The sequence below is a fragment of the Dama dama genome, chromosome 21 (assembly GCF_033118175.1).
Source record: "Dama dama isolate Ldn47 chromosome 21, ASM3311817v1, whole genome shotgun sequence".
Lineage (NCBI taxonomy): Eukaryota > Metazoa > Chordata > Mammalia > Artiodactyla > Cervidae > Dama > Dama dama.
The window spans coordinates 48,491,125-48,507,387 of NC_083701.1; the positions used below are offsets into that span (position 1 = coordinate 48,491,125).

The 16,263-nt window shown below is 36.7% G+C and overlaps 1 pseudogene; it reads left to right on the plus strand.

The window, feature by feature from the left end:
- Positions 1-10,647: 10,647 nt before the first annotated feature.
- Positions 10,648-12,489, plus strand: LOC133042212 (tigger transposable element-derived protein 1-like; annotated as a pseudogene).
- The last annotated feature ends 3,774 nt before the right edge of the window (positions 12,490-16,263 follow it).

Below are 16,263 nucleotides of genomic sequence, written 5' to 3' on the forward strand. Positions count from 1 at the left end.
ATATTGAAGTCACTTCTTTAAACATCTTTGGATATTAAAGTTATGTCTGTGTAAACAACTATGGTGAACTTCATACATGTTAGATAGCACTCAATTTCAGAAATGTTTTAAATAAAAGGTGAATCTTATATTGCACATATGATGATATCTAGAATAAACAAGAATTCCTGTAAATCAACAAGAAATATTGAAAAAGATTTGGACAACAATATACAGAAAGGAAAGCCTAATTAGCTATTAAAATACAAAGAGTTATGTCAACATTTTGGTTCCAAGTAACTGCAAATTTAAAATCTGGACATTTTGTTAAAGCCATCAGATAGGCAACAAATAGATCTGAAAGAGACACGTGCACCCCAATGTTCATCGCAGCACTGTTTATAATAGCCAGGACATGGAAGCAACCTAGATGCCCATCAGCAGATGAATGGATAAGGAAGCTGTGGTACACATACACCATGGAATATTACTCAGCCATTAAAAAGAATTCATTTGAACCAGTCCTAATGAGATGGATGAAGCTGGAGCCCATTATACAGAGTGAAGTAAGCCAGAAAGATAAAGAACATTACAGCATACTAACACATATATATGGGATTTAGAAAGGTGATAATGATAACCCTATATGCAAAACAGAAAAAGAGACACAGAAATACAGAACAGACTTTTGAACTCTGTGGGAGAATGTGAGGGTGGGATATTTCAAAAGAACAGCATGTATACTATCTATGGTGAAACAGATCACCAGCCCAGGTGGGATGCATGAGACAAGTGCTCCGGCCTGGTGCACTGGGAAGACCCAGAGGAATCGGGTGTAGAGGGAGGTGGGAGGGGGGATCGGGATTGGGAATACATGTAAATCCATGGCTGATTCATATCAATGTATGACAAAACCCACTGGAAAAAAAAAAATAATAATAATAAAAAGAAAAAACAAAACAAAACAAAAACAAACAAACAAAAAAAAAGAAAGTCATATAATACAATAATCCTAATATATATTTTACCTAAATATTCATATATACTATAATGTGTATTCCACCCCTAGGTATACATATGAACTCACATAAGCCATGATGTTTGATGGGAACATACTTTACAATATACACTGAGAAAGAACTGAAAGCAACCTGTGTGTACATCATTAATTGCTGTTGTTTAGTTGCTAAGTCATGTCCGACTCTGCAGCCCCATGGACTGTAGTCTGCCAGGCTCCTCTGTCCATGGGATTTCTCAGGCAAGAATACTGGAGTGGGCTACCATTTATTCCTCTAGGAGTTCTTCGCAACCCAGGTATTGAACCCCCATCTCCTGCATTGCAGGTGGATTCTTTACTGCTAAGCCACCAGTGAAGCTCACATTATTAGGGGAACGGGCAAATGAAACATGGCAGTGATACTCTGCCGCATATTCTTCAGCTTACAGAAAGAACTAGTTGGTGTACAGCAACATAGATAGAATTTAATAAAAACATGTATAAAATGAGAGTGAATCAGTTTATAGTAAGTAATACATTTATCTTAATCAAAAAGTATGTACATATTAAAGAAAATACGTGTCTTACAAAGATACAGGCACATTCAAAGCCATATTACAAAAACATTAGCAGGGTACAGATGAAATGACAAATAAAAATAAAAGTAAATAAAGAAAAGCCCCTACACCTCCAGCTTTATATTGACAGAGGATGGAAGTGTTGCATAAAATCAGAGGCTAGATTAGCTCAGTTTGTACCTTTACCATTCATAACTTCACAACTCTATCCTCCTCATGATTTTCAAGTCTCCTATTACCTCTACAACTACATTTTTTTTTCCTTTGAATAAAACTGTGCAGGCATAAGCAGAATAGGATTCACTCATTTGGACACATGAATATCTGTTATATGTGCATCTTGAATAACCAAAATTCTCTAACCGGTTAAATATTCACTTTGCTATATTTTGTATAAGTATTACAATAAGAAATATATATATATATACACATATATGCATGTGTGTGTGTGATCTGCTGTCTCACAGTCAATTAAACAATTGAAACCTGCTTGTAATTATCATTATTCTCAGATTTTATACTCTTTTTTAGGAAATGGTATGGCTTATTCCCTAAATGGACTAACAGGGAATATGGGATTACAGGCATGAAATTTCTTTGAACATTTAGGATGTAAAGTGTTCCACTAACTAAGACATTATATTTAGTTTTAGGGAGTTTGATTGTGTCAGAAGAATTAATATGTAAAAGTTGAATAAACCATTTTGATGAAATTTAATTAAGAAAACTTGCTTAAGATTCCTTTATTTTTTAAGGAGACAGTGCACACTGGGTCAGACAAGGGGAAAAGAGTAGACTAAATTTATATTAGTACTATATCTACTTGTTTTATAAATGCACAGTGTAGAGAATTTGCAAGTTAGATTCGAATGGACAGTAAATTTTTGAATCTTCCAAAACTTTTCTCCATGTTCCTAAGTTTACTTTCTTTGAGGGTGTTAGTGCTACTAGAATTTTGTTTTCTTTTTTAAAATGTTTCATGAATATACCCACATATTCATTGTGTACATATGTACACAATATAGCCACATATAACTTTTAAAACATATGACTGATTACTTGACATTTTATTTGACAAAAATAAGTCTCTATCAAATGAGATAAAATGAAAAATTTTAAATGACCGTAGAAACACTTTTCCAGCTATAGAAAACAGATATAAGAGACCACCAGGTGTTGGGTACCTGGTTTAGTGTCTGGTTGCAAAGTTAATCATTACATTCTGAATATCCCAAACTACTTGATTTCTGGTCATCCAAACAGATGTTCATTAATAGACCTGTTAAACTTCACACTGTGTGTTATAAAAGGGAAAGTTCTAGTCACGTAGTCATGTTCAACTCGTACCCCACCTCGGCTTCCCTGTCCATCGCATTCTCTAGGCAAGAATACTGGAGAGGGGAGCCACTCCCTTCTCCAGGGGATCTTCCTGACCCAGGAATCAAATCTCGGTCTCCCGCACTGCAGGCAGATTCTTTACCATCTGAGCCGCCAGGGAAGGCCAAGGGGGTTATAAACTCTACTATAATTTGAAAAGTTTATGTGCTGGTTGCCACAAAAAAACCAAAACTTTAACTAGCAGTGTATTTTGGGACCAAGGTCCTTTTAAGTCTTAAGAAGCACAGATCTAACTCTCATGAATTGCAAAGAACTTTCATGAATATGAAAGTTTCTTGCTATTGAGACTTAATAGAAAGCTGAGATTAAATATTTCTAGCCTATGACTAGAAATTTCTTTCCAAATTAATTCTTATATTCTTTCTATACTGCAAAAGGGTAAAGAGCATAAATTTTTTTACTTGTAATAATATTTGGCTATAAAAATTGATATTTCAAACTATGTTGTCTTTCTCTAAATATGTTGTCTTTCTCTAAATAAATTTGCATATATATGAAAACAGGCTATTTAGTGTGATGACAGTATCAGAGTTTACAGAAGACAAAAAATTCATCAAAGCAATAACTACTATCATTCTGAAGGTATAACAACTCTTTATTGAATGTGCAAGGTATTTCTTTCTTTTTTTTTTTTTTAAATCTTTTTTTTTTTTTTATTAGTTGGAGGCCAATCACTTCACAACATTTCAGTGGGTTTTGTCATACATTGATATGAATCAGCCATGGATTTACACGTATTCCCCATCCCGATCCCCGCTCCCACCTCCCTCTCCACCCGATTCCCCCGAGTCCTCCCAGTGCACCAGGCTGGAGCACTTGTCTCATGCATCCCACCTGGGCTGGTGATCTGTTTCACCATAGATAGTATACATGCTGTTCTTTTGAAATATCCCACCCTCACATTCTCCCACAGAGTTCAAAAGTCTGTTCTGTATTTCTGTGTCTCTTTTTCTGTTCTGCATATAGGGTTATCGTTACCATCTTTCTAAATTCCATATATATGTGACAGTATGCTGTAATGTTCTTTATCTTTCTGGCTTACTTCACTCTGTATAAGGGGCTCCAGCTTCATCCATCTCATTAGGACTGGTTCAAATGAATTCTTTTTCATGGCTGAGTAATATTCCATGGTGTATATGTACCACAGCTTCCTTATCCATTCATCTGCTGATGGGCATCTAGGTTGCTTCCATGTCCTGGCTATTATAAACAGTGCTGCGATGAACATTGGGGTGCACGTGTCTCTTTCAGATCTGGTTTCCTCAGTGTGTATGCCCAGAAGTGGGATTGCTGGGTCATATGGCAGTTCTATTTCCAATTTTTTAAGAAATCTCCACACTGTTTTCCATAGCGGCTGTACTAGTTTGCATTCCCACCAACAGTGTAAGAGGGTTCCCTTTTCTCCACACCCTCTCCAGCATTTATTGCTTGTAGACTTTTGGATAGCAGCCATCCTGACTGGCGTGTAATGGTACCTCATTGTGGTTTTGATTTGCATTTCTCTAATAATGAGTGATGTTGATCATCTTTTCATGTGTTTGTTAGCCATCTGTATGTCTTCTTTGGAGAAATGTCTGTTTAGTTCTTTGGCCCATTTTTTGATTGGGTCATTTATTTTTCTGGAATTCAGCTGCAGGAGTTGCTTGTATATTTTTAAGATTAATCCTTTGTCTGTTTCTTCATTTGCTATTATTTTCTCCCAATCTGAGGGCTGTCTTTTCACCTTACTTATAGTTTCCTTTGTAGTGCAAAAGCTTTTAAGTTTCATTAGGTCCCATTTGTTTAGTTTTGCTTTTATTTCCAATATTCTGGGAGGTGGGTCATAGAGGATCTTGCTGTGGTTTATGTCGGAGAGTGTTTTGCCTATGTTCTCCTCTAGGAGTTTTATAGTTTCTGGCCTTACATTTAGATCTTTAATCCATTTTGAGTTTATTTTTGTGTATGGTGTTAGAAAGTGTTCTAGTTTCATTCTTTTACAAGTGGTTGACCAGTTTTCCCAGCACCACTTATTAAAGAGGTTGTCTTTTTTCCATTGTATATCCTTTCCTCCTTTGTCAAAGATAAGGTGTCCATAGGTTCGTGGATTTATCTCTGGGCTTTCTATTCTGTTCCATTGATCTATATTTCTGTCTTTGTGCCAGTACCATACTGTCTTGATGACTGTGGCTTTGTAGTAGAGTCTGAAGTCAGGCAGGTTGATTCCTCCAGTTCCATTCTTCTTTCTCAAGATTACTTTGGCTATTCGAGGTTTTTTGTATTTCCATACAAATTGTGAAATTCTTTGGTCTAGTTGTGTGAAAAATATCGTTGGTAGCTTGATAGGGATTGCATTGAATCTATAGACAGCTTTGGGTAGAATAGCCATTTTGACAATATTAATTCTTCCAATCCATGAACACGGTATGTTTCTCCATCTGTTTATGTCCTCTTTGATTTCTTTCATCAGTGTTTTATAGTTTTCTATGTATAGGTCTTTTGTTTCTTTAGGTAGACATACTCCTAAGTAGTTTATTCTTTTTGTTGCAATGGTGAATGGTATTGTTTCCTTAATTTCTCTGTCTGTTTTTTCATTGTTAGTATATAGGAATGCAAGGGATTTCTGTGTGTTAATTTTATATCCTGCAACTTTACTATATTCATTGATTAGCTCTAGTAATTTTCTGGTAGAGTCTTTAGGGTTTTCTATGTAGAGGATCATGTCATCTGCAAACAGTGAGAGTTTCACTTCTTCTTTTCCTATCTGGATTCCTTTTACTTCTTTTTCTGCTCTGATTGCTGTGGCCAGAACTTCCAACACTATGTTGAATAGTAGTGGTGAGAGTGGGCACCCTTGTCTTGTTCCTGATTTCAGGGGAAATGCCTTCAATTTTTCACCATTGAGGGTGATGCTTGCTGTGGGTTTGTCATATATAGCTTTTATTATGTTGAGGTATGTTCCTTCTATTCCTGCTTTTTGGAGAGTTTTAATCATAAATGAGTGTTGAATTTTGTCAAAGGCTTTCTCTGCATCTATTGAGATAATCATATGGTTTTTATCTTTCAATTTGTTAATGTGGTGTATTACATTGATTGATTTGCGGATATTAAAGAATCCTTGCATTCCTGGGATAAAGCCCACTTGGTCATGGTGTATGATTTTTCTAATATGTTGTTGGATTCTGTTTGCTAGAATTTTGTTAAGGATTTTTGCATCTATGTTCATCAGTGATATTGGCCTGTAGTTTTCTTTTTTTGTGGCATCTTTGTCTGGTTTTGGAATTAGGGTGATGGTGGCCTCATAGAATGGGTTTGGAAGCTTACCTTCATCTGCAATTTTCTGGAAGAGTTTGAGTAAGATAGGTGTTAGCTCTTCTCTAAATTTTTGGTAGAATTCAGCTGTGAAGCCATCTGGTCCTGGGCTTTTGTTTGCTGGAAGATTTCTGATTACAATTTTGATTTCCTTGCTTGTGATGGGTCTGTTAAGATCTTTTATTTCTTCCTGGTTCAGTTTTGGAAAGTTATACTTTTCTAAGAATTTGTCCATTTCATCCAAGTTGTCCATTTTATTGGCATAGAGCTGCTGGTAGTAGTCTCTTATGATCCTTTGTATTTCAGTGTTGTCTGTTGTGATCTCTCCATTTTCATTTCTAATTTTGTTAATTTGGTTCTTCTCTCTTTGTTTCTTAATGAGTCTTGCTAATGGTTTGTCAATTTTGTTTATTTTTTCAAAAAACCAGCTTTTAGCTTTGTTGATTTTTGCTATGGTCTCTTTAGTTTCTTTTGCATTTATTTCTGCCCTAATTTTTAAGATTTCCTTCCTTCTACTAACCCTGGGGTTCTTCATTTCTTCCTTCTCTAATTGCTTTAGGTGTAGAGTTAGGTTATTTATTTGACTTTTTTCTTGTTTCTTGAGGTAGGCCTGTAATGCTATGAACCTTCCCCTTAGCACTGCTTTTACAGTGTCCCATAGGTTTTGGGTTCTTGTGTTTTCATTTTCATTCATTTCTATACATATTTTGATTTCTTTTTTGATTTCTTCTATGATTTGTTGGTTATTCAGAAGCGTGTTATTTAGCCTCCATATGTTTGAATTTTTAACAATTTTTTTCCTGTAATTGAGATCTAATCTTACTGCACTGTGGTCAGAAAAGATGACTGGAATGATTTCAATTATTTTGAATTTTCCAAGACCAGATTTATGGCCCAGGATGTGATCTATTCTGCAGAAGGTTCCGTGTGCACTTGAGAAAAAGGTGAAGTTGATTGTTTTGGGGTGAAATGTCCTATAGATATCAATTAGGTCTAGCTGGTCCATTGTGTCATTTAAGGTTTGTGTTTCCTTGTTAATTTTCTGTTTAGTTGATCTATCCATAGTTGTGAGTGGGGTATTAAAGTCTCCCACTATTATTGTGTTACTATTAATTTCCTCTTTCATACTCGTTAGTGTTTGCCGTACATATTGCGGTGCTCCTATGTTGGGTGCATATATATTTATAATTGTTATATCTTCTTCTTTGATTGATCCTTTGATCATTATGTAGTGTCCTTCTTTGTCTCTTTTCACATCCTTTATTTGAAAGTCTATTTTATCTGATATGAGTATTGCGACTCCTGCTTTCTTTTGGTCTCCGTTTGCGTGAAATATTTTTTTTCCAGCCCTTCACTTTTAGTCTGTATGTGTCTCTTGTTTTGAGGTGGGTCTCTTGTAGACAGCATATATAGGGGTCTTGTTTTTGTATCCATTCAGCCAATCTTTGTCTTTTGGTTGGGGCATTCGACCCATTTACATTTAGGGAAATTATTGATAGGTGTGGTCCCGCTGCCATTTACTTTGTTGTTTTGGGCTCACGTTTATACAACCTTTCTGCATTTCCTGTCTAGAGAAGATCCTTTAGCATCTGTTGAAGAGCTGGTTTGGTGGTGCTGAATTCTCTCAGCTTTTGCTTATCTGTAAAGCTTTTGAATTCTCCTTCATATCTGAATGAGATCCTTGCTGGATACAGTAATCTAGGTTGTAGGTTATTCTCTTTCATTACTTTCAGTACGTCCTGTCATTCCCTTCTGGCCTGGAGGGTCTACAAGCAATAAATGCTGGAGAGGGTGTGGAGAAAAGGGAACCCTCTTACACTGTTGGTGGGAATGCAAACTAGTACAGCCGCTATGGAAAACAGTGTGGAGATTTCTTAAAAAATTGGAAATAGAACTGCCATATGACCCAGCAATCCCACTTCTGGGCATACACACTGAGGAAACCAGATCTGAAAGAGACACGTGCACCCCAATGTTCATCGCAGCACTGTTTATAATAGCCAGGACATGGAAGCAACCTAGATGCCCATCAGCAGATGAATGGATAAGGAAGCTGTGGTACATATACACCATGGAATATTACTCAGCCATGAAAAAGAATTCATTTGAACCAGTCCTAATGAGATGGATGAAGCTGGAGCCCCTTATACAGAGTGAAGTAAGCCAGAAAGATAAAGAACATTACAGCATACTGACACATATATATGGAATTTAGAAAGGTGATAACGATAACCCTATATGCAAAACAGAAAAAGAGACACAGAAATACAGAACAGACTTTTGAACTCTGTGGGAGAATGTGAGGGTGGGATATTTCAAAAGAACAGCATGTATACTATCTATGGTGAAACAGATCACCAGCCCAGGTGGGATGCATGAGACAAGTGCTCCGGCCTGGTGCACTGGGAAGACCCAGAGGAATCGGGTGGAGAGGGAGGTGGGAGCGGGGATCGGGATGGGGAATACATGTAAATCCATGGCTGATTCATATCAATGTATGACAAAACCCACTGAAATGTTGTGAAGTGATTGGCCTCCAACTAATAAAAAAAATAATAATAATAAAAGCAAAAAAAAAAAAAAAAAAGATTCACATGCAGATCCTTAAGCTGCAGCGAGGACCTGGCACAGCCTAATAAATAAATATGTGTTAAAAAAAAAAAAGGAATAAAAACAAAAATCCTGTATAATCCAAACCTCTATCAAGATATTGAATATTAGCATCATCACAGAAAGTGCCTTCACAATTCTTTAGTCAATCCCCATTCTTATTTTTCAAAGGTAACCATTATATTAGTTATATTTAATTGTATATAATATAATATAATATTATATTATATATTAGTTTTGCCTTTGTGGTTACTAACTGTATACTCTGTGTAAAATGCCTTTCACTCAGCAAAATATTTTTGAGATTTATCCATGTTCTTGTTTGTATCTGTGATTTACTCTTTGAAAAATGACATTTTATTTATCCATTCTTTTATTGATTGACTGAGGATGTTTACAGTTTGAGGTTATTATAAAAGAGGCTCTATGCGAATTATTATAAAATCTTGGGGCCATATGTTTTCATTTTTGCTGGATATATGCTTATATGCAATTATGGAACTGCTAGGTTATAGGGTTGATATATATTTAAGAATATAAAAACTATTAGATTATTTCCAAAGTGTTTGTACAATTAACATTCCTACAAACTACATATGAGATTTCAGTTGACCTGTAAATTGCTTACATTTGGTTTTATCTGTCTTTCAACTAATTTCCAGTGGCTGAGATTGTTCTGAAGTCTCTTTTCTGGTTTTTAAGTTCACTAAAGTCTTTAGTTTTATTTTAACTGAAACTGACTTGGCTTGTCCACAGAGTAACACTCATAAAAATTGTTACTCGCTCTACGTCATTCCCTTTTTCCAATTTTAGAACTGGAATATGCCAGCTTTTGGTCATGTACCAGTTGCTTTAAACTTCGTTTATTTCCTTAGAATTCATAATTATCGTGAGAGGTTTGTTTCCAGTAGGAACTAACTCAGCCATCCATGCTGGAAGCTGAACACATCAAGTCTTATAAGCCTGTTTTGATAATATCCTAATTAGTCTACTGTACTTTATTTTTCAAAAATTTACACCCACCATCAACATCAATCCCAGGTGAAACATACTAATGCATGGAATCATCTCTCTGTTAAAAATGTCTTTAGTGGTTCCTCTGCTCCTGGAAAAAGTGTCCCTACAGTCTAGGGACTGTAAATCCTACAGTCTTAGCTTAGTGTTCAGGGTTCTCCATGACTTGAGTATATGCCAATTTTCAATTTAGTTTCTCACAATATGGATACCATATGAGAGAAAAGTTCTACAGAAGAGTAATTTTTTCAAGATGTGCAATGCTTTTGTCATTGAGATGTTACTTAAAATTTTGACACTTAAATAAAATCTCCTAGATTGCTTGGACTTGAATTTCAGCTTTATCATTTACAAGCACACATTGTTTATTGAGTTTTGCTTTATTGTGCCTTACATATATTGCTTTTTTTTTTTTTTTTTGACAAATTGTAGGTTTGTGGAAACCGCATCAAGCAACTCTATCGAATCATTTTTTTCAACAGCATTTGGTCACTTTGTGTTCCACTGTCACATTTCAGTAATGCTCATAATATTTCAAATGTTTTAATTACCAATATATTTGTCATGAGGATCTGTGATCAGTGGTCTTTGATGATACTACTTTAATTGTCTTGGGGCTCCTTGAACAACACCCATATAAGAAGGTGAACTTAATCGATAAATGCTGTTTGTATTCTGACTGCTCCACCATTTACTGCTCTCCCTCTCCTTGAGCCTCTCTTCTTCCCAAGACACTGTATTTCCTTTCACAATATTAAAACAAGGCAAATTAATATTCCTATAATGGTCTAGAAGTGTTCAAGTGAAAGGAAGAGTCCCATGTCTCTCACTTTAAATCAAAAGCTACAGATCATCAAGCTTAGTGAGGAAAGCTTTTAAAAGCTGAGACAGGTCAAAAGCTGGGTCTTCTGGGCCAATTAACCAAGTTTTCAAGGCAAAGGAAAAGTTCCTGAAGGAAATTAAAAGTGTTACTCCAGTAAACACATGACTAATAAGTATGTAAAACAGATTTATTGCTTTTATGGAAGAAGTTTCAGTGGCCTGGATAAAAGATCAGATCAGCCACAACATCCTCTTAAACCAAAGCCTACTTCAGAGTGAGACTCTAATTCTCCTCAATGCTGTGAAGGCTGAGAGAGCTGAGGAAGTGGCACAAAAAGGTTTGAATATAGCAGAGGGTTGGTTCATGAAGTGGAAGGAACGAAGCCACTCCTACAACACAAAAGTGAAAGGGGAAGCAGCAAGTTATTCGGAAGATCTACTGAAGATAATTAATGAAGGTGTCTTCACCAAACAAAAGATTTTTGTGTGTGTGTAAATGAAACAGCCTCATGTTGGAAAATATGACTTTTATAGCCAAAGAGGAGAAGTCAATGTCTGGCTTCAAAATTTCAAAGGCTAACAAGCCCAGTGCAGCTGATGTTTTTGATTTGAAGTCAATGCTTATAACTCCAAAAGATCTAGGACCCTCAAGAATTATGCTAAATCTACACTGTCTGTACTCTACAAATGGAACAACAAAGCCTGGATGGCAACACATCTGTTTTCAACACAGTTTACTGTTGAGGACTACTGCTGAGGGGAAAAAAAAAAAAGATTTCTTTCCTGGTCACCCAGGAGAGTTGATGGAGATGTACAATGAGATAAATGTTGCTTACATGCCTGCGAACACAACATCCATTCTTTAGCCCATGGATCAAGGGGTCATTTTGATTATCAGTTCAGTTCAGTCGCTCAGTCATGTCTGATTCTTTGTGACCCCATGGACTGAAGCACACCAGGCTTCCCTGTCCATCACCAACTCCCGGAGCTTGCTTGAATTTATGTCCATCGAGTCAGTGATCCCATCACTGGTTATCTCATCCTCTGTTAATCAAGTTTTTTACTATTAACAAATAAATTTCACAAGGTTATAACTGTGATAGATCTGGTAAATTTGGGCAAAGGAAATGGAAAATCTCCTGGAAAGAATTCACCATTCTAAATGTCATTGACAACCTTTGCAATTCAAGGAAAGATGCTGAAGTAATAGCATTCACAGGAATTTAGGAGAAGTTGATTAAGACCTTCATGGATGGTGTGGAGGGGCTCAAGACTTCAGTTAGGGAAACACCTGAAGATGTGGTGGAAATAGAAGTGAACTAGAATTAGAAGTGGAGTCTAAAGATGGGACTGAATTGCTGCAATCTAATGATAAAACTTGAATGGATGAAGAATTGTTTCTTATGGATGAGCAAAGAAAGTGACAAAATTTTTCTTGAGATGAAATCTACTTCTGGTGAAGACACTGTGAATATTGTTGAAATGACAACAAAGGATTTAAAATATGACATAAACGTAGATGATAAAGCAGTGGCAAAGCTTGGGGAGATTGACTCCAATTTTGAAAGCTATGCTGTGGGTAAAATGTTATAAAAAATAATTTCATGCTACAGAGAAATTGTTTGTGAAAGGAAGAATCAATTAGTACAGGAAACTTCATTTCTTTCTTATTGTAAGAAATTTCCACAGCCATCCCAGCTCTCAGCAGCCACTATCCTGATCAGTCAGCAGCCACCAACACTGAAGCAAGACCCTTCACCAGCAAAAATATCACAACTTGCTGGAGGCTCAGATGCTGGTTAGCATTTTTTAGCAATGATGTATTCTTAATTAAAGTATGTACATTGTATTTTTAAGACATATGTTGTTGTACACTGACTAGGCTGCAGTATAGTATAAACATAATTTTATGTGCACTGGGAAACCAAAAATATTGTGTGACTTGCTTTATACTAATATTGACTTTATTGTGGTGGTCTGGAACCAGACCCACAGTATCTCAAAGGTAAGCCTGTATTAACTGTGTAGTCTTTGGCAGAATGAGGAAATATCTACATCAAAATGAGTAGGAAAGATTGAGATACACTTTTTGCCAAAAAACCTCACCCCCAGAAAAAGCATGCATGCTTGGTTGCTAAGTCATGTCCAACTCTTTGCAACCCTGTGGACTGTAAGCACTTAGAGTGGGCAGAGGAGCCTGGTGGGCTACCGTCCATAGCACCACAAAGAGTTGGACACACTCACACACTGGAGCTACTTAGCATGCATGCACATGTGTCAATTATATTTTACTAAAACTGGAAAAAAATTAATATGAGTTTCCAGGATATGCTCCAGAGGAGGTTATCTGTGAATCTCAGAAACTTCAGTTCAGTTCAGTTGCTCAGTTATGTCCAACTTTTTGAGACCCCATGGGTTACAGCACACCAGGCTTCCCTGTCCTTCACCAACTCCTGGACCTTGCTCAAACTCATGTCCATTGAGTTGGTGATGCCATCCAACCATCTCATCTTCTGTAGTCCCCTTCTCCTCCTGCCTTCAATCTTCAAAGATCTAGCATCAGAGTCTTTTCCAATGAGTTAGTTCTTTGCATCAGGTGGCCAAAGTATTGGAGCTTCAGCTTCAGCATCAGTCCTTCCAGTGACTATTCAGGACTGATTTCCTTCAGGATTGACTGGTTGGATCTCCTTGCAGTCCAAGGGATTCTCAAGAGTCTTCTGTAACACCACAGTTCAAAAGCATCAATTCATCGGTGCTCAGCTTTCTTTATAGTCCAACTCTCATATCCATACATGACCACTGGAAAAACCATAGCCTTGACCAGATGGACCTTTGTTGGCAAAGTGATGTCTCTGCTTTTTAAAGTGCTGTCTAGGTTGGTCATAACTTTCCTTCCAAGGAGCAAGTGTCTTTTAATTTCATGGCTGCAATCACCATTCGCAGTGATTTTGGAGCCCAGAAATATAAAGTCAGCCAGTTTCCACTGTTTCCCCATCTATTTGCCATGAAGTGATGGGACTGGATGCCATGATCTTCATTTTTTGAATGTTGAGTTTTAAGCCAGCTTTTTCACTCTCCTCTTCCACTTTCATCAAGAGACTTTTCAGCTCCTCTTTACTATCTGCTATAAGGGTGGTGTCATCTGCATATCTGAGGTTATTGATATTTCTCCTGGCAATCTTGGTTCCAGCTTGTGCTTCATCTAGCATGGCATTTCACATGATGTATTCAGCATATAAGCTAAATAAGCAGGGTGACAATATACAGTCTTGACGTACTCCTTTCCCTATTTGGAATCAGTCCGTTGTACCATGTCCAGTTCTAACTGTTGCTTCTTGACCTGTATACAGATATCTCAGGAGGTAAATAAGGTGGTCTGGTATTCCCATCTCCTTCAGAATTTTCCACAGTTTGTTGTGATCCACACAGTCAAAGGCTTTGGTGTAGTCAATAAAGCAGAAGTCGATGTTTTTCAGAAACTCTCTTGCTTTTTCTTGATCCAACGGATGTTGGCAATTTGATATCTGGTTCCTCTGCCTTTTCTAAATCCAACTTATCAGAAACATATGTGATTAATAATCTCTTTGAAAATAAGTAGGAAATTGAATTTGTATATAAATATTTACCTATTAAGTAGCTAAAGCATTATTTCAGCAAGGAGAGGCTAGGGATAACAGTAACTGCTTTCTGTGTCCCTATTGTGGCAATTTGTGAGGCTTCCCTGGTGACTCAGTGGTAAAAGAGTCTGCCTGCCAGTGTAGGAGACACAGTTTGGATTCCTGATCCAGGAGGATCCTACATGTCATGGAACAACTAACCCCATGTACCACAACTATTGAGCCTGTGCTCTAGAGCCAAGAAGCTGCAACTATAAAACCAGGCACCAAATCTTCTGAAGCCCACACACCCTAGAGCCCATACTCTAGAACAGGAGAAGCCACCACAATGAGAAGCCCACATACCACAACTAGAGAGTAGCTCCCACTTGTAGCAACTAGAGAAAAGCCCATGCAATGATGAAGATCCAGAAAAGTCAAAAATAAATTAAAAAAAATATTGTATGGATTTTATTTTAAAAAAAGAAATTTGTGATAAAGATTGTTTGTACAAATATGAAAGAGATATTGCCTAATATACACAGTGTATAGAACCATATCACTCATTTGAAAAGATTCTCTCTTAAGACATGTCTCTGAATTAAAAAAAAAAAAAAAGCAACAGGGGAAGATGTTTTCTTTTTTAACTATTTTCTGGCTGTCCATATGGAGCTCAGTTGGAAACATTCATGAATTCTTGTCTATGTTAGATTAAGTATGAATCCTCTACCATCTTGGTTCTTGTGACTGGTCTGCAAATTAACTTGACAGATTAATGAAACAAATTAGCAGGAGAAAATCAAATAAATTTTAATAACATGTATTACATGGGAGAGACCTAGGAAAACTGAGTAACTCACCAAAATGTCCTAAGTCCTCACCTTAAATATCATTTTTCAGCTAAAGGTAAGAGGATTTTGGGGTAGTAGTTTGGGACTTCCTAGGGGAGGGAAGCAATTGACATGGAGATGGGAAAGCAAATGCTTGGCAAACACTGTTTGCTGGGCCACTTAGAGACTTTGAGGATACAGAGGGGACTCTGGGCTCTAGTCTACATCACAGCTCACCCATATTTTTAAATATATCTCTGGTGATAACTCTGTTCCAAGAAGAGTCCTTTATCTGAATTCTTTAGGACCTAAGGAGAGGCGAAAAGAAAGCCTTCCTGAGTCTTCTTTTTCCTAAAATTAATCAGTCTACCTTATGCCAAACAGACACATTTTAGAATCGTAAATTTTGTTTCCCTACATATATAATTAATGTATAAAGTATTTAAAAGTATTTAGCCAATGTGTTAAGATAAAGATCTAAATAATAAAAATAATTATTTAAAAGCCATAAAATATACTCTGTACCCCAAGTACAGGGTCCCAATTACCCTGGTGGCTCAGATGGTAAAGAATCTGCCTGCAGTGCAGGAGACCCGGGTTTGATCCCTGGGTCGGGAAGATCCTCCGGAGAACAGAATGGCCACCCACTGCAGTATTTTTGCCTGGAGAATTCCATGAACAGAGGAGCCTGGCAGGCTACAGTTCATGGGGTCTCAAAGAATTGGACACGGCTGAGCAACTAACACTTTCACTTTCACCCCAAGTAATAATGCCTTTAACCCTTTTTAAAGGAATTAAAATGAAAGTTGCTTTTTAGAAAACATTTCCAACTATGATTTTCTACAGGCAAGATAGGAATACTCAGTTAACTTTGGCACCACATGAATTGAACATTTTCTGCTTGGTTTAATGCTTCATAATAGAAGGTGATTAATTCCTGACACATTAATGTAAATTTATGTTTTTCATACACTGGTTATTACTGGGCATTTAATATAGTAACATTTTCTTTGGACTTAAAAACAGAACTGAGAAAAATGTATTTAAATTTTGCTTTCTCTGTATATTGTATAGAGTCAGTGACTTACTGAATTACTACCATCCATTTATTCCCATTATTGATAATCTGTGCCTGTTAGAATATAATTGGC